This window comes from Schistocerca gregaria, chromosome 2 (genome assembly GCF_023897955.1).
Source record: "Schistocerca gregaria isolate iqSchGreg1 chromosome 2, iqSchGreg1.2, whole genome shotgun sequence".
In the NCBI taxonomy this organism is placed as follows: domain Eukaryota; kingdom Metazoa; phylum Arthropoda; class Insecta; order Orthoptera; family Acrididae; genus Schistocerca; species Schistocerca gregaria.
The window spans coordinates 1018547235-1018570740 of NC_064921.1; the positions used below are offsets into that span (position 1 = coordinate 1018547235).

General features: G+C 49.9%; 23 non-coding genes across 23 annotated transcripts; 11 read left to right on the forward strand and 12 right to left on the reverse strand.

Moving 5' to 3' along the window:
* Nucleotides 1–400: 400 nt before the first annotated feature.
* On the reverse strand, nt 401–472 carry Trnag-ccc (transfer RNA glycine (anticodon CCC)). Its single transcript has one exon. It is a non-coding gene; the product is annotated as a tRNA-Gly (tRNA).
* Nucleotides 473–1143: 671 nt separating this feature from the next.
* Nucleotides 1144–1227, forward strand: Trnal-uaa (transfer RNA leucine (anticodon UAA)). Its single transcript has one exon. It is a non-coding gene; the product is annotated as a tRNA-Leu (tRNA).
* A 1124-nt stretch (nt 1228–2351) lies between these two features.
* Nucleotides 2352–2423, reverse strand: Trnag-ccc (transfer RNA glycine (anticodon CCC)). Its single transcript has one exon. It is a non-coding gene; the product is annotated as a tRNA-Gly (tRNA).
* Nucleotides 2424–4304: 1881 nt separating this feature from the next.
* Trnag-ccc (transfer RNA glycine (anticodon CCC)) lies at nt 4305–4376 on the reverse strand. Its single transcript has one exon. It is a non-coding gene; the product is annotated as a tRNA-Gly (tRNA).
* A 672-nt stretch (nt 4377–5048) lies between these two features.
* Trnal-uaa (transfer RNA leucine (anticodon UAA)) lies at nt 5049–5132 on the forward strand. The gene has a single exon. It is a non-coding gene; the product is annotated as a tRNA-Leu (tRNA).
* Nucleotides 5133–6257: 1125 nt separating this feature from the next.
* Trnag-ccc (transfer RNA glycine (anticodon CCC)) lies at nt 6258–6329 on the reverse strand. Its single transcript has one exon. It is a non-coding gene; the product is annotated as a tRNA-Gly (tRNA).
* A 672-nt stretch (nt 6330–7001) lies between these two features.
* On the forward strand, nt 7002–7085 carry Trnal-uaa (transfer RNA leucine (anticodon UAA)). The gene has a single exon. It is a non-coding gene; the product is annotated as a tRNA-Leu (tRNA).
* Nucleotides 7086–8209: 1124 nt separating this feature from the next.
* Nucleotides 8210–8281, reverse strand: Trnag-ccc (transfer RNA glycine (anticodon CCC)). Its single transcript has one exon. It is a non-coding gene; the product is annotated as a tRNA-Gly (tRNA).
* A 671-nt stretch (nt 8282–8952) lies between these two features.
* On the forward strand, nt 8953–9036 carry Trnal-uaa (transfer RNA leucine (anticodon UAA)). The gene has a single exon. It is a non-coding gene; the product is annotated as a tRNA-Leu (tRNA).
* Nucleotides 9037–10160: 1124 nt separating this feature from the next.
* Nucleotides 10161–10232, reverse strand: Trnag-ccc (transfer RNA glycine (anticodon CCC)). The gene has a single exon. It is a non-coding gene; the product is annotated as a tRNA-Gly (tRNA).
* Nucleotides 10233–10904: 672 nt separating this feature from the next.
* On the forward strand, nt 10905–10988 carry Trnal-uaa (transfer RNA leucine (anticodon UAA)). Its single transcript has one exon. It is a non-coding gene; the product is annotated as a tRNA-Leu (tRNA).
* Nucleotides 10989–12112: 1124 nt separating this feature from the next.
* On the reverse strand, nt 12113–12184 carry Trnag-ccc (transfer RNA glycine (anticodon CCC)). The gene has a single exon. It is a non-coding gene; the product is annotated as a tRNA-Gly (tRNA).
* Nucleotides 12185–12856: 672 nt separating this feature from the next.
* Nucleotides 12857–12940, forward strand: Trnal-uaa (transfer RNA leucine (anticodon UAA)). The gene has a single exon. It is a non-coding gene; the product is annotated as a tRNA-Leu (tRNA).
* Nucleotides 12941–14064: 1124 nt separating this feature from the next.
* Nucleotides 14065–14136, reverse strand: Trnag-ccc (transfer RNA glycine (anticodon CCC)). The gene has a single exon. It is a non-coding gene; the product is annotated as a tRNA-Gly (tRNA).
* Nucleotides 14137–14809: 673 nt separating this feature from the next.
* Trnal-uaa (transfer RNA leucine (anticodon UAA)) lies at nt 14810–14893 on the forward strand. The gene has a single exon. It is a non-coding gene; the product is annotated as a tRNA-Leu (tRNA).
* Nucleotides 14894–16013: 1120 nt separating this feature from the next.
* Trnag-ccc (transfer RNA glycine (anticodon CCC)) lies at nt 16014–16085 on the reverse strand. Its single transcript has one exon. It is a non-coding gene; the product is annotated as a tRNA-Gly (tRNA).
* Nucleotides 16086–16756: 671 nt separating this feature from the next.
* Nucleotides 16757–16840, forward strand: Trnal-uaa (transfer RNA leucine (anticodon UAA)). The gene has a single exon. It is a non-coding gene; the product is annotated as a tRNA-Leu (tRNA).
* Nucleotides 16841–17964: 1124 nt separating this feature from the next.
* Trnag-ccc (transfer RNA glycine (anticodon CCC)) lies at nt 17965–18036 on the reverse strand. Its single transcript has one exon. It is a non-coding gene; the product is annotated as a tRNA-Gly (tRNA).
* Nucleotides 18037–18708: 672 nt separating this feature from the next.
* Trnal-uaa (transfer RNA leucine (anticodon UAA)) lies at nt 18709–18792 on the forward strand. The gene has a single exon. It is a non-coding gene; the product is annotated as a tRNA-Leu (tRNA).
* Nucleotides 18793–19916: 1124 nt separating this feature from the next.
* Trnag-ccc (transfer RNA glycine (anticodon CCC)) lies at nt 19917–19988 on the reverse strand. The gene has a single exon. It is a non-coding gene; the product is annotated as a tRNA-Gly (tRNA).
* A 674-nt stretch (nt 19989–20662) lies between these two features.
* On the forward strand, nt 20663–20746 carry Trnal-uaa (transfer RNA leucine (anticodon UAA)). Its single transcript has one exon. It is a non-coding gene; the product is annotated as a tRNA-Leu (tRNA).
* Nucleotides 20747–21870: 1124 nt separating this feature from the next.
* Nucleotides 21871–21942, reverse strand: Trnag-ccc (transfer RNA glycine (anticodon CCC)). Its single transcript has one exon. It is a non-coding gene; the product is annotated as a tRNA-Gly (tRNA).
* A 672-nt stretch (nt 21943–22614) lies between these two features.
* Trnal-uaa (transfer RNA leucine (anticodon UAA)) lies at nt 22615–22698 on the forward strand. Its single transcript has one exon. It is a non-coding gene; the product is annotated as a tRNA-Leu (tRNA).
* The last annotated feature ends 808 nt before the right edge of the window (nt 22699–23506 follow it).

The window sequence follows — 23506 nt, forward strand, 5'->3', positions numbered from 1 at the left end:
ATTTACTTAGGTGTCGTCGCTGCTTAGCGATAATGATGCGGTCCAGCACGCTGACGCCACTCCTGCCTGTCGGTGCACTAAAGCGCGAATCTGTGGCCACAATAAAATGAAAGGTTCTGTCGTATGTTTGTCGGTTTTTGGTCTCTCGCAGTCGTTTCTCCCGCCTGCCCTCTACATATATGCCCATTTCCAAGCGTCAGCTCTCGCGTCAGCCGAGCAAAGTCGAGACAAGTCGACACATGGAGACACACGATGCTGTGAATCGAAATCCGGCGACTACCGCAATGGCGACACGGAGTGAGACGTGGGGCGAAGGAAAACTAGTCGTACCACGACGGTTCTGTTTCGAGGATCGCGTTACGTTACTTGGAATAGCCCTAGAAGAAAAATGTACGTTTCGTGCGGTGGCCGGGAATCGAACCCGGATCAACTGCTTGGGAAGCAACCATGCTGACCGTTACACCACCACCGCCTTGCGTGCCGAGTCATTCACGCCGCGATGTATCGGCTACCCTCCTGCCACCAGAGGCCGAAGGCGAAGGCGCTGTAGGCGTTCAACGCCAGGGCAGAGGTTGGCACATCTGAACGCAGTGTGTAGGTGCTGCTAGCGTAAATAGAAGCACAACTGACAGCCGTTGGAAAACTGCCCTTTAATTTACAGCCGCATGATATAAGAAATATCTAATGTGACGTACGTACAGACGATCCAGAGACGATTGAGCATAATTGTGCCAGTCCAGAAGTAGAAAGCGCCTAAGTATCACAATGTTAAGTTGGTTAGTTTGATCCTCGCCTGGAGCATATCATTAGCTTCCCCTGAGGGCGAAATACACAGCGTAGCCGTTGCTAGGGAACGGACTTTTATTGTCGTTCGTTGTTTTCTCCACGCCAATGTGAAAATTGATAGTTAGAGTTCTGCTCGTTCCACTTAAGGCCGAAGGCGTCGGAAAACAACGGTGCCAGGCACCATATTTAAGTTCCGGGTGCCGACAGTGAGGGTGGGGTGTTACCTCACATCTCACAACTCGTTTTAAATACTCTAAAAAAACGTATTTCCTTCACACAAAAAAAACAAGCAAATTTCGCAGTCAGGCCCTGGAGATGTTTATAGAAACGATGGCAGCAGTGTGTTTCCGCTCGCACGTCAGATTGGCCGAGCGGTCTAAGGCGCCAGATTTAAGCTCTGGTTCCCGAAAGGGAGCGTGGGTTTGAACCCCACATCTGACAATGAATTTTAAATATTCCAAACCTACCCGTTTCCTTCGTGCGGGAAAGGAAGTAAATTTCGCGCAAACAGGTTGAAGAGATATTATCAGTGACGGCAGTGATTATGGCGCTTGCCCTGCACGTCTGATTGTCTGGCCGTCAGAAGGAACGGAAAGCTGTTAGGAGGCATGGCTTTCAGCCAGGCAGCCCGGATTCGATTCCTGGTAGCCGAACATACTTTTGTTTGCTGAGTCTTGGCTAGTCTCACGGCGCTTACGTTTTCTTTGTGTTGTGCTTTTTGGGTCCAAGCATCAAGAAAGCAAAAGTCAACGAAAACAGATACGTGGTTAAATGTCTGGCAGGGCAGTAATGAAGGTGGATGAGCCGGTGGACCGGGTATTGGACTGGTGACGTGGCCGAATTGCATCGCTCCTCAGCTCAGTACGTTAGAGCGTCGTGCTGTGAACACAAAGGCCATGTATTCGATAGCACTAAGTGCCATTTCATTTTTCTCTCATAAAAGACAGTGCTTCCTCCAGCGAGACACTGCCAGGTAAATACCAAGTGATGTGCACAAGAAGCAAGACGTCTGCACGTTTCGCGGCGTTGTCGATAACGGCCATACCACGCTGAGTGCAGCGGTTCTCGTCTGTTGATTGGAGTTAATAGCGGTTGGCCGTGTTTAGTACTTGGATGGGCGACCAGCTTGGAGCTCTACCTACATTTGGCTTCTTTCATTTTGCCTATTTACTTAGGTGTCGTCGCTGCTTAGCGATAATGATGCGGTCCAGCACGCTGACGCCACTCCTGCCTGTCGGTGCACTAAAGCGCGAATCTGTGGCCACAATAAAATGAAAGGTTCTGTCGTATGTTTGTCGGTTTTTGGTCTCTCGCAGTCGTTTCTCCCGCCTGCCCTCTACATATATGCCCATTTCCAAGCGTCAGCTCTCGCGTCAGCCGAACAAAGTCGAGACAAGTCGACACATGGAGACACACGATGCTGTGAATCGAAATCCGGCGACTACCGCAATGGCGACACGGAGTGAGACGTGGGGCGAAGGAAAACTATTCGTACCACGACGGTTCTGTTTCGAGGATCGCGTTACGTTACTTGGAATAGCCCTAGAAGAAAAATGTACGTTTCGTGCGGTGGCCGGGAATCGAACCCGGATCAACTGCTTGGGAAGCAACCATGCTGACCGTTACACCACCACCGCCTTGCGTACCGAGTTATTCACGCCGCGATGTAGCGGCTACCCTCCTGCCACCAGAGGCCGAAGGCGAAGGCGCTGTAGGCGTTCAACGCCAGGGCAGAGGTTGGCACATCTGAACGCAGTGTGTAGGTGCTGCTAGCGTAAATAGAAGCACAACTGACAGCCGTTGGAAAACTGCCCTTTAATTTACAGCAGCATGATATAAGAAATATCTAATGTGACGTACGTACAGACGATCCAGAGACGATTGAGCATAATTGTGCCAGTCCAGAAGTAGAAAGCGCCTAAGTATCACAATGTTAAGTTGGTTAGTTTGATCCTCGCCTGGAGCATATCATTAGCTTCCCCTGAGGGCGAAATACACAGCGTAGCCGTTGCTAGGGAACGGACTTTTATTGTCGTTCGTTGTTTTCTCCGCGCCAATGTGAAAATTGATAGTTACAGTTCTGCTCGTTCCACTTAAGGCCGAAGGCGTTGGAAAACAACGGTGCCAGGCACCATATTTAAGTTCCGGGTGCCGACAGTGAGGGTGGGGTGTTACCTCACATCTCACAACTCGTTTTAAATACTCTAAAAAAACGTATTTTCTTCACACAAAGAAAAAACAAGAAAATTTTGCAGTCAGGCCCTGGAGATGTTTATAGAAACGATGGCAGCAGTGTGTTTCCACTCGCACGTCAGATTGTCCGAGCGGCCTAAGGCGCCAGATTTAAGCACTGGTTCCCAAAAGGGAGCGTGGGTTCGAACCCCACATCTGACAATGAATTTTAAATATTCCAAACCTACCCGTTTCCTTCGTGCGGGAAAGGAAGTAAATTTCGCGCAAACAGGTTGTAGAGATATTATCAGTGACGGCAGTGATTATGGCGCTTGCCCTGCACGTCTGATTGTCTGGCCGTCAGAAGGAACGGAAAGCTGTTAGGAGGCATGGCTTTCAGCCAGGCAGCCCGGATTCGATTCCTGGTAGCCGAACATACTTTTGTTTGCTGAGTCTTGGCTAGTCTCACGGCGCTTACGTTTTCTTTGTGTTGTGCTTTTTGGGTCCAAGCATCAAGAAAGCAAAAGTCAACGAAAACAGATACGTGGTTAAATGTCTGGCAGGGCAGTAATGAAGGTGGATGAGCCGGTGGACCGGGTATTGGACTGGTGACGTGGCCGAATTGCATCGCTCCTCAGCTCAGTACGTTAGAGCGTCGTGCTGTGAACACAAAGGCCATGTATTCGATAGCACTAAGTGCCATTTCATTTTTCTCTCATAAAAGACAGTGCTTCCTCCAGTGAGACACTGCCAGGTAAATACCAAGTGATGTGCACAAGAAGCAAGACGTCTGCACGTTTCGCGGCGTTGTCGATAACGGCCATACCACGCTGAGTGCAGCGGTTCTCGTCTGTTGATTGGAGTTAATAGCGGTTGGCCGTGTTTAGTACTTGGATGGGCGACCAGCTTGGAGCTCTACCTACATTTGGCTTCTTTCATTTTGCCTATTTACCTAGGTGTCGTCGCTGCTTAGCGATAATGATGCGGTCCAGCACGCTGACGCCACTCCTGCCTGTCGGTGCACTAAAGCGCGAATCTGTGGCCACAATAAAATGAAAGGTTCTGTCGTATGTTTGTCGGTTTTTGGTCTCTCGCAGTCGTTTCTCCCGCCTGCCCTCTACATATATGCCCATTTCCAAGCGTCAGCTCTCGCGTCAGCCGAGCAAAGTCGAGACAAGTCGACACATGGAGACACACGATGCTGTGAATCGAAATCCGGCGACTACCGCAATGGCGACACGGAGTGAGACGTGGGGCGAAGGAAAACTAGTCGTACCACGACGGTTCTGTTTCGAGGATCGCGTTACGTTACTTGGAATAGCCCTAGAAGAAAAATGTACGTTTCGTGCGGTGGCCGGGAATCGAACCCGGATCAACTGCTTGGGAAGCAACCATGCTGACCGTTACACCACCACCGCGTTGCGTGCCGAGTCATTCACGCCGCGATGTATCGGCTACCCTCCTGCCACCAGAGGCCGAAGGCGAAGGCGCTGTAGGCGTTCAACGCCAGGGCAGAGGTTGGCACATCTGAACGCAGTGTGTAGGTGCTGCCAGCGTAAATAGAAGCACAACTGACAGCCGTTGGAAAACTGCCCTTTAATTTACAGCCGCATGATATAAGAAATATCTAATGTGACGTACGTACAGACGATCCAGAGACGATTGAGCATAATTGTGCCAGTCCAGAAGTAGAAAGCGCCTAAGTATCACAATGTTAAGTTGGTTAGTTTGATCCTCGCCTGGAGCATATCATTAGCTTCCCCTGAGGGCGAAATACACAGCGTAGCCGTTGCTAGGGAACGGACTTTTATTGTCGTTCGTTGTTTTCTCCACGCCAATGTGAAAATTGATAGTTAGAGTTCTGCTCGTTCCACTTAAGGCCGAAGGCGTCGGAAAACAACGGTGCCAGGCACCATATTGAAGTTCCGGGTGCCGACAGTGAGGGTGGGGTGTTACCTCACATCTCACAACTCGTTTTAAATACTCTAAAAAAACATATTTCCTTCACACAAAAAAAAACAAGCAAATTTCGCAGTCAGGCCCTGGAGATGTTTATAGAAACGATGGCAGCAGTGTGTTTCCGCTCGCATGTCAGATTGGCCGAGCGGTCTAAGGCGCCAGATTTAAGCTCTGGTTCCCGAAAGGCAGCGTGGGTTCGAACCCCACATCTGACAATGAATTTTAAATATTCCAAACCTACCCGTTTCCTTCGTGTGGGAAAGGAAGTAAATTTCGCGCAAACAGGTTGAAGAGATATTATCAGTGACGGCAGTGATTATGGCGCTTGCCCTGCACGTCTGATTGTCTGGCCGTCAGAAGGAACGGAAAGCTGTTAGGAGGCATGGCTTTCAGCCAGGCAGCCCGGATTCGATTCCTGGTAGCCGAACATACTTTTGTTTGCTGAGTCTTGGCTAGTCTCACGGCGCTTACGTTTTCTTTGTGTTGTGCTTTTTGGGTCCAAGCATCAAGAAAGCAAAAGTCAACGAAAACAGATACGTGGTTAAATGTCTGGCAGGGCAGTAATGAAGGTGGATGAGCCGGTGGACCGGGTATTGGACTGGTGACGTGGCCGAATTGCATCGCTACCTCAGCTCAGTACGTTAGAGCGTCGTGCTGTGAACACAAAGGCCATGTATTCGATAGCACTAAGTGCCATTTCATTTTTCTCTCATAAAAGACAGTGCTTCCTCCAGCGAGACACTGCCAGGTAAATACCAAGTGATGTGCACAAGAAGCAAGACGTCTGCACGTTTCGCGGCGTTGTCGATAACGGCCATACCACGCTGAGTGCAGCGGTTCTCGTCTGTTGATTGGAGTTAATAGCGGTTGGCCGTGTTTAGTACTTGGATGGGCGACCAGCTTGGAGCTCTACCTACATTTGGCTTCTTTCATTTTGCCTATTTACTTAGGTGTCGTCGCTGCTTAGCGATAATGATGCGGTCCAGCACGCTGACGCCACTCCTGCCTGTCGGTGCACTAAAGCGCGAATCTGTGGCCACAATAAAATGAAAGGTTCTGTCGTATGTTTGTCGGTTTTTGGTCTCTCGCAGTCGTTTCTCCCGCCTGCCCTCTACATATATGCCCATTTCCAAGCGTCAGCTCTCGCGTCAGCCGAGCAAAGTCGAGACAAGTCGACACATGGAGACACACGATGCTGTGAATCGAAATCCGGCGACTACCGCAATGGCGACACGGAGTGAGACGTGGGGCGAAGGAAAACTAGTCGTACCACGACGGTTCTGTTTCGAGGATCGCGTTACGTTACTTGGAATAGCCCTAGAAGAAAAATGTACTTTTCGTACGGTGGCCGGGAATCGAACCCGGATCAACTGCTTGGGAAGCAACCATGCTGACCGTTACACCACCACCGCCTTGCGTGCCGAGTCATTCACGCCGCGATGTATCGGCTACCCTCCTGCCACCAGAGGCCGAAGGCGAAGGCGCTGTAGGCGTTCAACGCCAGGGCAGAGGTTGGCACATCTGAACGCAGTGTGTAGGTGCTGCTAGCGTAAATAGAAGCACAACTGACAGCCGTTGGAAAACTGCCCTTTAATTTACAGCCGCATGATATAAGAAATATCTAATGTGACGTACGTACAGACGATCCAGAGACGATTGAGCATAATTGTGCCAGTCCAGAAGTAGAAAGCGCCTAAGTATCACAATGTTAAGTTGGTTAGTTTGATCCTCGCCTGGAGCATATCATTAGCTTCCCCTGAGGGCGAAATACACAGCGTAGCCGTTGCTAGGGAACGGACTTTTATTGTCGTTCGTTGTTTTCTCCGCGCCAATGTGAAAATTGATAGTTACAGTTCTGCTCGTTCCACTTAAGGCCGAAGGCGTCGGAAAACAACGGTGCCAGGCACCATATTTAAGTTCCGGGTGCCGACAGTGAGGGTGGGGTGTTACCTCACATCTCACAACTCGTTTTAAATACTCTAAAAAAAACGTATTTCCTTCACACAAAAAAAACAAGCAAATTTCGCAGTCAGGCCCTGGAGATGTTTATAGAAACGATGGCAGCAGTGTGTTTCCGCTCGCACGTCAGATTGGCCGAGCGGTCTAAGGCGCCAGATTTAAGCTCTGGTTCCCGAAAGGCAGCGTGGGTTCGAACCCCACATCTGACAATGAATTTTAAATATTCCAAACCTACCCGTTTCCTTCGTGCGGGAAAGGAAGTAAATTTCGCGCAAACAGGTTGAAGAGATATTATCAGTGACGGCAGTGATTATGGCGCTTGCCCTGCACGTCTGATTGTCTGGCCGTCAGAAGGAACGGAAAGCTGTTAGGAGGCATGGCTTTCAGCCAGGCAGCCCGGATTCGATTCCTGGTAGCCGAACATACTTTTGTTTGCTGAGTCTTGGCTAGTCTCACGGCGCTTACGTTTTCTTTGTGTTGTGCTTTTTGGGTCCAAGCATCAAGAAAGCAAAAGTCAACGAAAACAGATACGTGGTTAAATGTCTGGCAGGGCAGTAATGAAGGTGGATGAGCCGGTGGACCGGGTATTGGACTGGTGACGTGGCCGAATTGCATCGCTCCTCAGCTCAGTACGTTAGAGCGTCGTGCTGTGAACACAAAGGCCATGTATTCGATAGCACTAAGTGCCATTTCATTTTTCTCTCATAAAAGACAGTGCTTCCTCCAGCGAGACACTGCCAGGTAAATACCAAGTGATGTGCACAAGAAGCAAGACGTCTGCACGTTTCGCGGCGTTGTCGATAACGGCCATACCACGCTGAGTGCAGCGGTTCTCGTCTGTTGATTGGAGTTAATAGCGGTTGGCCGTGTTTAGTACTTGGATGGGCGACCAGCTTGGAGCTCTACCTACATTTGGCTTCTTTCATTTTGCCTATTTATTTAGGTGTCGTCGCTGCTTAGCGATAATGATGCGGTCCAGCACGCTGACGCCACTCCTGCCTGTCGGTGCACTAAAGCGCGAATCTGTGGCCACAATAAAATGAAAGGTTCTGTCGTATGTTTGTCGGTTTTTGGTCTCTCGCAGTCGTTTCTCCCGCCTGCCCTCTACATATATGCCCATTTCCAAGCGTCAGCTCTCGCGTCAGCCGAGCAAAGTCGAGACAAGTCGACACATGGAGACACACGATGCTGTGAATCGAAATCCGGCGACTACCGCAATGGCGACACGGAGTGAGACGTGGGGCGAAGGAAAACTATTCGTACCACGACGGTTCTGTTTCGAGGATCGCGTTACGTTACTTGGAATAGCCCTAGAAGAAAAATGTACGTTTCGTGCGGTGGCCGGGAATCGAACCCGGATCAACTGCTTGGGAAGCAACCATGCTGACCGTTACACCACCACCGCCTTGCGTGCCGAGTCATTCACGCCGCGATGTATCGGCTACCCTCCTGCCACCAGAGGCCGAAGGCGAAGGCGCTGTAGGCGTTCAACGCCAGGGCAGAGGTTGGCACATCTGAACGCAGTGTGTAGGTGCTGCTAGCGTAAATAGAAGCACAACTGACAGCCGTTGGAAAACTGCCCTTTAATTTACAGCAGCATGATATAAGAAATATCTAATGTGACGTACGTACAGACGATCCAGAGACGATTGAGCATAATTGTGCCAGTCCAGAAGTAGAAAGCGCCTAAGTATCACAATGTTAAGTTGGTTAGTTTGATCCTCGCCTGGAGCATATCATTAGCTTCCCCTGAGGGCGAAATACACAGCGTAGCCGTTGCTAGGGAACGGACTTTTATTGTCGTTCGTTGTTTTCTCCACGCCAATGTGAAAATTGATAGTTAGAGTTCTGCTCGTTCCACTTAAGGCCGAAGGCGTCGGAAAACAACGGTGCCAGGCACCATATTTAAGTTCCGGGTGCCGACAGTGAGGGTGGGGTGTTACCTCACATCTCACAACTCGTTTTAAATACTCTAAAAAAACGTATTTCCTTCACACAAAAAAAACAAGCAAATTTCGCAGTCAGGCCCTGGAGATGTTTATAGAAACGATGGCAGCAGTGTGTTTCCGCTCGCACGTCAGATTGGCCGAGCGGTCTAAGGCGCCAGATTTAAGCTCTGGTTCCCGAAAGGCAGCGTGGGTTCGAACCCCACATCTGACAATGAATTTTAAATATTCCAAACCTACCCGTTTCCTTCGTGCGGGAAAGGAAGTAAATTTCGCGCAAACAGGTTGAAGAGATATTATCAGTGACGGCAGTGATTATGGCGCTTGCCCTGCACGTCTGATTGTCTGGCCGTCAGAAGGAACGGAAAGCTGTTAGGAGGCATGGCTTTCAGCCAGGCAGCCCGGATTCGATTCCTGGTAGCCGAACATACTTTTGTTTGCTGAGTCTTGGCTAGTCTCACAGCGCTTACGTTTTCTTTGTGTTGTGCTTTTTGGGTCCAAGCATCAAGAAAGCAAAAGTCAACGAAAACAGATACGTGGTTAAATGTCTGGCAGGGCAGTAATGAAGGTGGATGAGCCGGTGGACCGGGTATTGGACTGGTGACGTGGCCGAATTGCATCGCTCCTCAGCTCAGTACGTTAGAGCGTCGTGCTGTGAACACAAAGGCCATGTATTCGATAGCACTAAGTGCCATTTCATTTTTCTCTCATAAAAGACAGTGCTTCCTCCAGCGAGACACTGCCAGGTAAATACCAAGTGATGTGCACAAGAAGCAAGACGTCTGCACGTTTCGCGGGGTTGTCGATAACGGCCATACCACGCTGAGTGCAGCGGTTCTCGTCTGTTGATTGGAGTTAATAGCGGTTGGCCGTGTTTAGTACTTGGATGGGCGACCAGCTTGGAGCTCTACCTACATTTGGCTTCTTTCATTTTGCCTATTTACTTAGGTGTCGTCGCTGCTTAGCGATAATGATGCGGTCCAGCACGCTGACGCCACTCCTGCCTGTCGGTGCACTAAAGCGCGAATCTGTGGCCACAATAAAATGAAAGGTTCTGTCGTATGTTTGTCGGTTTTTGGTCTCTCGCAGTCGTTTCTCCCGCCTGCCCTCTACATATATGACCATTTCCAAGCGTCAGCTCTCGCGTCAGCCGAACAAAGTCGAGACAAGTCGACACATGGAGACACACGATGCTGTGAATCGAAATCCGGCGACTGCCGCAATGGCGACACGGAGTGAGACGTGGGGCGAAGGAAAACTATTCGTACCACGACGGTTCTGTTTCGAGGATCGCGTTACGTTACTTGGAATAGCCCTAGAAGAAAAATGTACGTTTCGTGCGGTGGCCGGGAATCGAACCCGGATCAACTGCTTGGGAAGCAACCATGCTGACCGTTACACCACCACCGCCTTGCGTGCCGAGTCATTCACGCCGCGATGTATCGGCTACCCTCCTGCCACCAGAGGCCGAAGGCGAAGGCGCTGTAGGCGTTCAACGCCAGGGCAGAGGTTGGCACATCTGAACGCAGTGTGTAGGTGCTGCTAGCGTAAATAGAAGCACAACTGACAGCCGTTGGAAAACTGCCCTTTAATTTACAGCCGCATGATATAAGAAATATCTAATGTGACGTACGTACAGACGATCCAGAGACGATTGAGCATAATTGTGCCAGTCCAGAAGTAGAAAGCGCCTAAGTATCACAATGTTAAGTTGGTTAGTTTGATCCTCGCCTGGAGCATATCATTAGCTTCCCCTGAGGGCGAAATACACAGCGTAGCCGTTGCTAGGGAACGGACTTTTATTGTCGTTCGTTGTTTTCTCCACGCCAATGTGAAAATTGATAGTTAGAGTTCTGCTCGTTCCACTTAAGGCCGAAGGCGTCGGAAAACAACGGTGCGAGGCACCATATTTAAGTTCCGGGTGCCGACAGTGAGGGTGGGGTGTTACCTCACATCTCACAACTCGTTTTAAATACTCTAAAAAAAATGTATTTCCTTCACACAAAAAAAACAAGCAAATTTCGCAGTCAGGCCCTGCAGATGTTTATAGAAACGATGGCAGCAGTGTGTTTCCGCTCGCACGTCAGATTGGCCGAGCGGTCTAAGGCGCCAGATTTAAGCTCTGGTTCCCGAAAGGCAGCGTGGGTTCGAACCCCACATCTGACAATGAATTTTAAATATTCCAAACCTACCCGTTTCCTTCGTGCGGGAAAGGAAGTAAATTTCGCGCAAACAGGTTGAAGAGATATTATCAGTGACGGCAGTGATTATGGCGCATGCCCTGCACGTCTGATTGTCTGGCCGTCAGAAGGAACGGGAAGCTGTTAGGAGGCATGGCTTTCAGCCAGGCAGCCCTGATTCGATTCCTGGTAGCCGAACATACTTTTGTTTGCTGAGTCTTGGCTAGTCTCACAGCGCTTACGTTTTCTTTGTGTTGTGCTTTTTGGGTCCAAGCATCAAGAAAGCAAAAGTCAACGAAAACAGATACGTGGTTAAATGTCTGGCAGGGCAGTAATGAAGGTGGATGAGCCGGTGGACCGGGTATTGGACTGGTGACGTGGCCGAATTGCATCGCTCCTCAGCTCAGTACGTTAGGGCGTCGTGCTGTGAACACAAAGGCCATGTATTCGATAGCACTAAGTGCCATTTCATTTTTCTCTCATAAAAGACAGTGCTTCCTCCAGCGAGACACTGCCAGGTAAATACCAAGTGATGTGCACAAGAAGCAAGACGTCTGCACGTTTCGCGGCGTTGTCGATAACGGCCATACCACGCTGAGTGCAGCGGTTCTCGTCTGTTGATTGGAATTAATAGCGGTTGGCCGTGTTTAGTACTTGGATGGGCGACCAGCTTGGAGCTCTACCTACATTTGGCTTCTTTCATTTTGCCTATTTACTTAGGTGTCGTCGCTGCTTAGCGATAATGATGCGGTCCAGCACGCTGACGCCACTCCTGCCTGTCGGTGCACTAAAGCGCGAATCTGTGGCCACAATAAAATGAAAGGTTCTGTCGTATGTTTGTCGGTTTTTGGTCTCTCGCAGTCGTTTCTCCCGCCTGCCCTCTACATATATGCCCATTTCCAAGCGTCAGCTCTCGCGTCAGCCGAGCAAAGTCGAGACAAGTCGACACATGGAGACACACGATGCTGTGAATCGAAATCCGGCGACTACCGCAATGGCGACACGGAGTGAGACGTGGGGCGAAGGAAAACTAGTCGTACCACAACGGTTCTGTTTCGAGGATCGCGTTACGTTACTTGGAATAGCCCTAGAAGAAAAATGTACGTTTCGTGCGGTGGCCGGGAATCGAACCCGGATCAACTGCTTGGGAAGCAACCATGCTGACCGTTACACCACGACCGCCTTGCGTGCCGAGTCATTCACGTCGCGATGTATCGGCTACCCTCCTGCCACCAGAGGCCGAAGGCGAAGGCGCTGTAGGCGTTCAACGCCAGGGCAGAGGTTGGCACATCTGAACGCAGTGTGTAGGTGCTGCTAGCGTAAATAGAAGCACAACTGACAGCCGTTGGAAAACTGCCCTTTAATTTACAGCCGCATGATATAAGAAATATCTAATGTGACGTACGTACAGACGATCCAGAGACGATTGAGCATAATTGTGCCAGTCCAGAAGTAGAAAGCGCCTAAGTATCACAATGTTAAGTTGGTTAGTTTGATCCTCGCCTGGAGCATATCATTAGCTTCCCCTGAGGGCGAAATACACAGTGTAGCCGTTGCTAGGGAACGGACTTTTATTGTCGTTCGTTGTTTTCTCCACGCCAATGTGAAAATTGATAGTTAGAGTTCTGCTCGTTCCACTTAAGGCCGAAGGCGTCGGAAAACAACGGTGCCAGGCACCATATTTAAGTTCCGGGTGCCGACAGTGAGGGTGGGGTGTTACCTCACATCTCACAACTCGTTTTAAATACTCTAAAAAAATGTATTTCCTTCACACAAAAAAAAACAAGCAAATTTCGCAGTGAGGCCCTGGAGATGTTTATAGAAACGATGGCAGCAGTGTGTTTCCGCTCGCACGTCAGATTGGCCGAGCGGTCTAAGGCGCCAGATTTAAGCTCTGGTTCCCGAAAGGGAGCGTGGGTTCGAACCCCACATCTGACAATGAATTTTAAATATTCCAAACCTACCCGTTTCCTTCGTGCGGGAAAGGAAGTAAATTTCGCGCAAACAGGTTGAAGAGATATTATCAGTGACGGCAGTGATTATGGCGCTTGCCCTGCACGTCTGATTGTCTGGCCGTCAGAAGGAACGGAAAGCTGTTAGGAGGCATGGCTTTCAGCCAGGCAGCCCGGATTCGATTCCTGGTAGCCGAACATACTTTTGTTTGCTGAGTCTTGGCTAGTCTCACGGCGCTTACGTTTTCTTTGTGTTGTGCTTTTTGGGTCCAAGCATCAAGAAAGCAAAAGTCAACGAAAACAGATACGTGGTTAAATGTCTGGCAGGGCAGTAATGAAGGTGGATGAGCCGGTGGACCGGGTATTGGACTGGTGACGTGGCCGAATTGCATCGCTCCTCAGCTCAGTACGTTAGAGCGTCGTGCTGTGAACACAAAGGCCATGTATTCGATAGCACTAAGTGCCATTTCATTTTTCTCTCATAAAAGACAGTGCTTCCTCCAGCGAGACACTGCCAGGTAAATACCAAGTGATGTGCACAAGAAGCAAGACGTCTGCACGTTTCGCGGCGTTGTCGATAACGGCCATACCACGCTGAGTGCAGCGGTTCTCGTCTGTTGATTGGAGTTAATAGCGGTTGGCCGTGTTTAGTACTTGGATGGGCGACCAGCTTGGAGCTCTACCTACATTTGGCTTCTTTCATTTTGCCTATTTACCTAGGTGTCGTCGCTGCTTAGCGATAATGATGCGGTCCAGCACGCTGACGCCACTCCTGCCTGTCGGTGCACTAAAGCGCGAATCTGTGGCCACAATAAAATGAAAGGTTCTGTCGTATGTTTGTCGGTTTTTGGTCTCTCGCAGTCGTTTCTCCCGCCTGCCCTCTACATATATGCCCATTTCCAAGCGTCAGCTCTCGCGTCAGCCGAGCAAAGTCGAGACAAGTCGACACATGGAGACACACGATGCTGTGAATCGAAATCCGGCGACTACCGCAATGGCGACACGGAGTGAGACGTGGGGCGAAGGAAAACTAGTCGTACCACGACGGTTCTGTTTCGAGGATCGCGTTACGTTACTTGGAATAGCCCTAGAAGAAAAATGTACGTTTCGTGCGGTGGCCGGGAATCGAACCCGGATCAACTGCTTGGGAAGCAACCATGCTGACCGTTACACCACCACCGCCTTGCGTGCCGAGTCATTCACGCCGCGATGTATCGGCTACCCTCCTGCCACCAGAGGCCGAAGGCGAAGGCGCTGTAGGCGTTCAACGCCAGGGCAGAGGTTGGCACATCTGAACGCAGTGTGTAGGTGCTGCTAGCGTAAATAGAAGCACAACTGACAGCCGTTGGAAAACTGCCCTTTAATTTACAGCAGCATGATATAAGAAATATCTAATGTGACGTACGTACAGACGATCCAGAGACGATTGAGCATAATTGTGCCAGTCCAGAAGTAGAAAGCGCCTAAGTATCACAATGTTAAGTTGGTTAGTTTGATCCTCGCCTGGAGCATATCATTAGCTTCCCCTGAGGGCGAAATACACAGCGTAGCCGTTGCTAGGGAACGGACTTTTATTGTCGTTCGTTGTTTTCTCCACGCCAATGTGAAAATTGATAGTTAGAGTTCGGCTCGTTCCACTTAAGGCCGAAGGCGTCGGAAAACAACGGTGCCAGGCACCATATTTAAGTTCCGGGTGCCGACAGTGAGGGTGGGGTGTTACCTCACATCTCACAACTCGTTTTAAATACTCTAAAAAAACGTATTTCCTTCACACAAAAAAAAAACAAGCAAATTTCGCAGTCAGGCCCTGGAGATGTTTATAGAAACGATGGCAGCAGTGTGTTTCCGCTCGCCCGTCAGATTGGCAGAGCGGTCTAAGGCGCCAGATTTAAGCTCTGGTTCCCGAAAGGCAGCGTGGGTTCGAACCCCACATCTGACAATGAATTTTAAATATTCCAAACCTACCCGTTTCCTTCGTGCGGGAAAGGAAGTAAATTTCGCGCAAACAGGTTGAAGAGATATTATCAGTGACGGCAGTGATTATGGCGCTTGCCCTGCACGTCTGATTGGCCGTCAGAAGGAACGTAAAGCTGTTAGGAGGCATGGCTTTCAGCCAGGCAGCCCGGATTCGATTCCTGGTAGCCGAACATACTTTTGTTTGCTGAGTCTTGGCTAGTCTCACGGCGCTTACGTTTTCTTTGTGTTGTGCTTTTTGGGTCCAAGCATCAAGAAAGCAAAAGTCAACGAAAACAGATACGTGGTTAAATGTCTGGCAGGGCAGTAATGAAGGTGGATGAGCCGGTGGACCGGGTATTGGACTGGTGACGTGGCCGAATTGCATCGCTCCTCAGCTCAGTACGTTAGAGCGTCGTGCTGTGAACACAAAGGCCATGTATTCGATAGCACTAAGTGCCATTTCATTTTTCTCTCATAAAAGACAGTGCTTCCTCCAGCGAGACACTGCCAGGTAAATACCAAGTGATGTGCACAAGAAGCAAGACGTCTGCACGTTTCGCGGCGTTGTCGATAACGGCCATACCACGCTGAGTGCAGCGGTTCTCGTCTGTTGATTGGAGTTAATAGCGGTTGGCCGTGTTTAGTACTTGGATGGGCGACCAGCTTGGAGCTCTACCTACATTTGGCTTCTTTCATTTTGCCTATTTATTTAGGTGTCGTCGCTGCTTAGCGATAATGATGCGGTCCAGCACGCTGACGCCACTCCTGCCTGTCGGTGCACTAAAGCGCGAATCTGTGGCCACAATAAAATGAAAGGTTCTGTCGTATGTTTGTCGGTTTTTGGTCTCTCGCAGTCGTTTCTCCCGCCTGCCCTCTACATATATGCCCATTTCCAAGCGTCAGCTCTCGCGTCAGCCGAACAAAGTCGAGACAAGTCGACACATGGAGACACACGATGCTGTGAATCGAAATCCGGCGACTGCCGCAATGGCGACACGGAGTGAGACGTGGGGCGAAGGAAAACTATTCGTACCACGACGGTTCTGTTTCGAGGATCGCGTTACGTTACTTGGAATAGCCCTAGAAGAAAAATGTACGTTTCGTGCGGTGGCCGGGAATCGAACCCGGATCAACTGCTTGGGAAGCAACCATGCTGACCGTTACACCACCACCGCCTTGCGTGCCGAGTCATTCACGCCGCGATGTATCGGCTACCCTCCTGCCACCAGAGGCCGAAGGCGAAGGCGCTGTAGGCGTTCAACGCCAGGGCAGAGGTTGGCACATCTGAACGCAGTGTGTAGGTGCTGCTAGCGTAAATAGAAGCACAACTGACAGCCGTTGGAAAACTGCCCTTTAATTTACAGCAGCATGATATAAGAAATATCTAATGTGACGTACGTACAGACGATCCAGAGACGATTGAGCATAATTGTGCCAGTCCAGAAGTAGAAAGCGCCTAAGTATCACAATGTTAAGTTGGTTAGTTTGATCCTCGCCTGGAGCATATCATTAGCTTCCCCTGAGGGCGAAATACACAGCGTAGCCGTTGCTAGGGAACGGACTTTTATTGTCGTTCGTTGTTTTCTCCACGCCAATGTGAAAATTGATAGTTAGAGTTCTGCTCGTTCCACTTAAGGCCGAAGGCGTCGGAAAACAACGGTGCCAGGCACCATATTTAAGTTCCGGGTGCCGACAGTGAGGGTGGGGTGTTACCTCACATCTCACAACTCGTTTTAAATACTCTAAAAAAACGTATTTCCTTCACACAAAAAAAACAAGCAAATTTCGCAGTCAGGCCCTGGAGATGTTTATAGAAACGATGGCAGCAGTGTGTTTCCGCTCGCACGTCAGATTGGCCGAGCGGTCTAAGGCGCCAGATTTAAGCTCTGGTTCCCGAAAGGCAGCGTGGGTTCGAACCCCACATCTGACAATGAATTTTAAATATTCCAAACCTACCCGTTTCCTTCGTGCGGGAAAGGAAGTAAATTTCGCGCAAACAGGTTGAAGAGATATTATCAGTGACGGCAGTGATTATGGCGCTTGCCCTGCACGTCTGATTGTCTGGCCGTCAGAAGGAACGGAAAGCTGTTAGGAGGCATGGCTTTCAGCCAGGCAGCCCGGATTCGATTCCTGGTAGCCGAACATACTTTTGTTTGCTGAGTCTTGGCTAGTCTCACAGCGCTTACGTTTTCTTTGTGTTGTGCTTTTTGGGTCCAAGCATCAAGAAAGCAAAAGTCAACGAAAACAGATACGTGGTTAAATGTCTGGCAGGGCAGTAATGAAGGTGGATGAGCCGGTGGACCGGGTATTGGACTGGTGACGTGGCCGAATTGCATCGCTCCTCAGCTCAGTACGTTAGAGCGTCGTGCTGTGAACACAAAGGCCATGTATTCGATAGCACTAAGTGCCATTTCATTTTTCTCTCATAAAAGACAGTGCTTCCTCCAGCGAGACACTGCCAGGTAAATACCAAGTGATGTGCACAAGAAGCAAGACGTCTGCACGTTTCGCGGGGTTGTCGATAACGGCCATACCACGCTGAGTGCAGCGGTTCTCGTCTGTTGATTGGAGTTAATAGCGGTTGGCCGTGTTTAGTACTTGGATGGGCGACCAGCTTGGAGCTCTACCTACATTTGGCTTCTTTCATTTTGCCTATTTACTTAGGTGTCGTCGCTGCTTAGCGATAATGATGCGGTCCAGCACGCTGACGCCACTCCTGCCTGTCGGTGCACTAAAGCGCGAATCTGTGGCCACAATAAAATGAAAGGTTCTGTCGTATGTTTGTCGGTTTTTGGTCTCTCGCAGTCGTTTCTCCCGCCTGCCCTCTACATATATGACCATTTCCAAGCGTCAGCTCTCGCGTCAGCCGAACAAAGTCGAGACAAGTCGACACATGGAGACACACGATGCTGTGAATCGAAATCCGGCGACTGCCGCAATGGCGACACGGAGTGAGACGTGGGGCGAAGGAAAACTATTCGTACCACGACGGTTCTGTTTCGAGGATCGCGTTACGTTACTTGGAATAGCCCTAGAAGAAAAATGTACGTTTCGTGCGGTGGCCGGGAATCGAACCCGGATCAACTGCTTGGGAAGCAACCATGCTGACCGTTACACCACCACCGCCTTGCGTGCCGAGTCATTCACGCCGCGATGTATCGGCTACCCTCCTGCCACCAGAGGCCGAAGGCGAAGGCGCTGTAGGCGTTCAACGCCAGGGCAGAGGTTGGCACATCTGAACGCAGTGTGTAGGTGCTGCTAGCGTAAATAGAAGCACAACTGACAGCCGTTGGAAAACTGCCCTTTAATTTACAGCCGCATGATATAAGAAATATCTAATGTGACGTACGTACAGACGATCCAGAGACGATTGAGCATAATTGTGCCAGTCCAGAAGTAGAAAGCGCCTAAGTATCACAATGTTAAGTTGGTTAGTTTGATCCTCGCCTGGAGCATATCATTAGCTTCCCCTGAGGGCGAAATACACAGCGTAGCCGTTGCTAGGGAACGGACTTTTATTGTCGTTCGTTGTTTTCTCCACGCCAATGTGAAAATTGATAGTTAGAGTTCTGCTCGTTCCACTTAAGGCCGAAGGCGTCGGAAAACAACGGTGCGAGGCACCATATTTAAGTTCCGGGTGCCGACAGTGAGGGTGGGGTGTTACCTCACATCTCACAACTCGTTTTAAATACTCTAAAAAAAATGTATTTCCTTCACACAAAAAAAACAAGCAAATTTCGCAGTCAGGCCCTGCAGATGTTTATAGAAACGATGGCAGCAGTGTGTTTCCGCTCGCACGTCAGATTGGCCGAGCGGTCTAAGGCGCCAGATTTAAGCTCTGGTTCCCGAAAGGCAGCGTGGGTTCGAACCCCACATCTGACAATGAATTTTAAATATTCCAAACCTACCCGTTTCCTTCGTGCGGGAAAGGAAGTAAATTTCGCGCAAACAGGTTGAAGAGATATTATCAGTGACGGCAGTGATTATGGCGCATGCCCTGCACGTCTGATTGTCTGGCCGTCAGAAGGAACGGGAAGCTGTTAGGAGGCATGGCTTTCAGCCAGGCAGCCCTGATTCGATTCCTGGTAGCCGAACATACTTTTGTTTGCTGAGTCTTGGCTAGTCTCACAGCGCTTACGTTTTCTTTGTGTTGTGCTTTTTGGGTCCAAGCATCAAGAAAGCAAAAGTCAACGAAAACAGATACGTGGTTAAATGTCTGGCAGGGCAGTAATGAAGGTGGATGAGCCGGTGGACCGGGTATTGGACTGGTGACGTGGCCGAATTGCATCGCTCCTCAGCTCAGTACGTTAGGGCGTCGTGCTGTGAACACAAAGGCCATGTATTCGATAGCACTAAGTGCCATTTCATTTTTCTCTCATAAAAGACAGTGCTTCCTCCAGCGAGACACTGCCAGGTAAATACCAAGTGATGTGCACAAGAAGCAAGACGTCTGCACGTTTCGCGGCGTTGTCGATAACGGCCATACCACGCTGAGTGCAGCGGTTCTCGTCTGTTGATTGGAATTAATAGCGGTTGGCCGTGTTTAGTACTTGGATGGGCGACCAGCTTGGAGCTCTACCTACATTTGGCTTCTTTCATTTTGCCTATTTACTTAGGTGTCGTCGCTGCTTAGCGATAATGATGCGGTCCAGCACGCTGACGCCACTCCTGCCTGTCGGTGCACTAAAGCGCGAATCTGTGGCCACAATAAAATGAAAGGTTCTGTCGTATGTTTGTCGGTTTTTGGTCTCTCGCAGTCGTTTCTCCCGCCTGCCCTCTACATATATGCCCATTTCCAAGCGTCAGCTCTCGCGTCAGCCGAGCAAAGTCGAGACAAGTCGACACATGGAGACACACGATGCTGTGAATCGAAATCCGGCGACTACCGCAATGGCGACACGGAGTGAGACGTGGGGCGAAGGAAAACTAGTCGTACCACGACGGTTCTGTTTCGAGGATCGCGTTACGTTACTTGGAATAGCCCTAGAAGAAAAATGTACGTTTCGTGCGGTGGCCGGGAATCGAACCCGGATCAACTGCTTGGGAAGCAACCATGCTGACCGTTACACCACGACCGCCTTGCGTGCCGAGTCATTCACGTCGCGATGTATCGGCTACCCTCCTGCCACCAGAGGCCGAAGGCGAAGGCGCTGTAGGCGTTCAACGCCAGGGCAGAGGTTGGCACATCTGAACGCAGTGTGTAGGTGCTGCTAGCGTAAATAGAAGCACAACTGACAGCCGTTGGAAAACTGCCCTTTAATTTACAGCCGCATGATATAAGAAATATCTAATGTGACGTACGTACAGACGATCCAGAGACGATTGAGCATAATTGTGCCAGTCCAGAAGTAGAAAGCGCCTAAGTATCACAATGTTAAGTTGGTTAGTTTGATCCTCGCCTGGAGCATATCATTAGCTTCCCCTGAGGGCGAAATACACAGTGTAGCCGTTGCTAGGGAACGGACTTTTATTGTCGTTCGTTGTTTTCTCCACGCCAATGTGAAAATTGATAGTTAGAGTTCTGCTCGTTCCACTTAAGGCCGAAGGCGTCGGAAAACAACGGTGCCAGGCACCATATTTAAGTTCCGGGTGCCGACAGTGAGGGTGGGGTGTTACCTCACATCTCACAACTCGTTTTAAATACTCTAAAAAAATGTATTTCCTTCACACAAAAAAAAAAACAAGCAAATTTCGCAGTGAGGCCCTGGAGATGTTTATAGAAACGATGGCAGCAGTGTGTTTCCGCTCGCACGTCAGATTGGCCGAGCGGTCTAAGGCGCCAGATTTAAGCTCTGGTTCCCGAAAGGCAGCGTGGGTTCGAACCCCACATCTCACAATGAATTTTAAATATTCCAAACCTACCCGTTTCCTTCGTGCGGGAAAGGAAGTAAATTTCGCGCAAACAGGTTGAAGAGATATTATCAGTGACGGCAGTGATTATGGCGCTTGCCCTGCACGTCTGATTGTCTGGCCGTCAGAAGGAACGGAAAGCTGTTAGGAGGCATGGCTTTCAGCCAGGCAGCCCGGATTCGATTCCTGGTAGCCGAACATACTTTTGTTTGCTGAGTCTTGGCTAGTCTCACGGCGCTTACGTTTTCTTTGTGTTGTGCTTTTTGGGTCCAAGCATCAAGAAAGCAAAAGTCAACGAAAACAGATACGTGGTTAAATGTCTGGCAGGGCAGTAATGAAGGTGGATGAGCCGGTGGACCGGGTATTGGACTGGTGACGTGGCCGAATTGCATCGCTCCTCAGCTCAGTACGTTAGAGCGTCGTGCTGTGAACACAAAGGCCATGTATTCGATAGCACTAAGTGCCATTTCATTTTTCTCTCATAAAAGACAGTGCTTCCTCCAGCGAGACACTGCCAGGTAAATACCAAGTGATGTGCACAAGAAGCAAGACGTCTGCACGTTTCGCGGCGTTGTCGATAACGGCCATACCACGCTGAGTGCAGCGGTTCTCGTCTGTTGATTGGAGTTAATAGCGGTTGGCCGTGTTTAGTACTTGGATGGGCGACCAGCTTGGAGCTCTACCTACATTTGGCTTCTTTCATTTTGCCTATTTACTTAGGTGTCGTCGCTGCTTAGCGATAATGATGCGGTCCAGCACGCTGACGCCACTCCTGCCTGTCGGTGCACTAAAGCGCGAATCTGTGGCCACAATAAAATGAAAGGTTCTGTCGTATGTTTGTCGGTTTTTGGTCTCTCGCAGTCGTTTCTCCCGCCTGCCCTCTACATATATGCCCATTTCCAAGCGTCAGCTCTCGCGTCAGCCGAGCAAAGTCGAGACAAGTCGACACATGGAGACACACGATGCTGTGAATCGAAATCCGGCGACTACCGCAATGGCGACACGGAGTGAGACGTGGGGCGAAGGAAAACTAGTCGTACCACGACGGTTCTGTTTCGAGGATCGCGTTACGTTACTTGGAATAGCCCTAGAAGAAAAATGTACTTTTCGTGCGGTGGCCGGGAATCGAACCCGGATCAACTGCTTGGGAAGCAACCATGCTGACCGTTACACCACCACCGCCTTGCGTGCCGAGTCATTCACGCCGCGATGTATCGGCTACCCTCCTGCCACCAGAGGCCGAAGGCGAAGGCGCTGTAGGCGTTCAACGCCAGGGCAGAGGTTGGCACATCTGAACGCAGTGTGTAGGTGCTGCTAGCGTAAATAGAAGCACAACTGACAGCCGTTGGAAAACTGCCCTTTAATTTACAGCCGCATGATATAAGAAATATCTAATGTGACGTACGTACAGACGATCCAGAGACGATTGAGCATAATTGTGCCAGTCCAGAAGTAGAAAGCGCCTAAGTATCACAATGTTAAGTTGGTTAGTTTGATCCTCGCCTGGAGCATATCATTAGCTTCCCCTGAGGGCGAAATACACAGTGTAGCCGTTGCTAGGGAACGGACTTTTATTGTCGTTCGTTGTTTTCTCCACGCCAATGTGAAAATTGATAGTTAGAGTTCTGCTCGTTCCACTTAAGGCCGAAGGCGTCGGAAAACAACGGTGCCAGGCACCATATTTAAGTTCCGGGTGCCGACAGTGAGGGTGGGATGTTACCTCACATCTCACAACTCGTTTTAAATACTCTAAAAAAATGTATTTCCTTCACACAAAAAAAAACAAGCAAATTTCGCAGTGAGGCCCTGGAGATGTTTATAGAAACGATGGCAGCAGTGTGTTTCCGCTCGCACGTCAGATTGGCCGAGCGGTCTAAGGCGCCAGATTTAAGCTCTGGTTCCCGAAAGGCAGCGTGGGTTCGAACCCCACATCTGACAATGAATTTTAAATATTCCAAACCTACCCGTTTCCTTCGTGCGGGAAAGGAAGTAAATTTCGCGCAAACAGGTTGAAGAGATATTATCAGTGACGGCAGTGATTATGGCGCTTGCCCTGCACGTCTGATTGTCTGGCCGTCAGAAGGAACGGAAAGCTGTTAGGAGGCATGGCTTTCAGCCAGGCAGCCCGGATTCGATTCCTGGTAGCCGAACATACTTTTGTTTGCTGAGTCTTGGCTAGTCTCACGGCGCTTACGTTTTCTTTGTGTTGTGCTTTTTGGGTCCAAGCATCAAGAAAGCAAAAGTCAACGAAAACAGATACGTGGTTAAATGTCTGGCAGGGCAGTAATGAAGGTGGATGAGCCGGTGGACCGGGTATTGGACTGGTGACGTGGCCGAATTGCATCGCTCCTCAGCTCAGTACGTTAGAGCGTCGTGCTGTGAACACAAAGGCCATGTATTCGATAGCACTAAGTGCCATTTCATTTTTCTCTCATAAAAGACAGTGCTTCCTCCAGCGAGACACTGCCAGGTAAATACCAAGTGATGTGCACAAGAAGCAAGACGTCTGCACGTTTCGCGGCGTTGTCGATAACGGCCATACCACGCTGAGTGCAGCGGTTCTCGTCTGTTGATTGGAGTTAATAGCGGTTGGCCGTGTTTAGTACTTGGATGGGCGACCAGCTTGGAGCTCTACCTACATTTGGCTTCTTTCATTTTGCCTATTTACTTAGGTGTCGTCGCTGCTTAGCGATAATGATGCGGTCCAGCACGCTGACGCCACTCCTGCCTGTCGGTGCACTAAAGC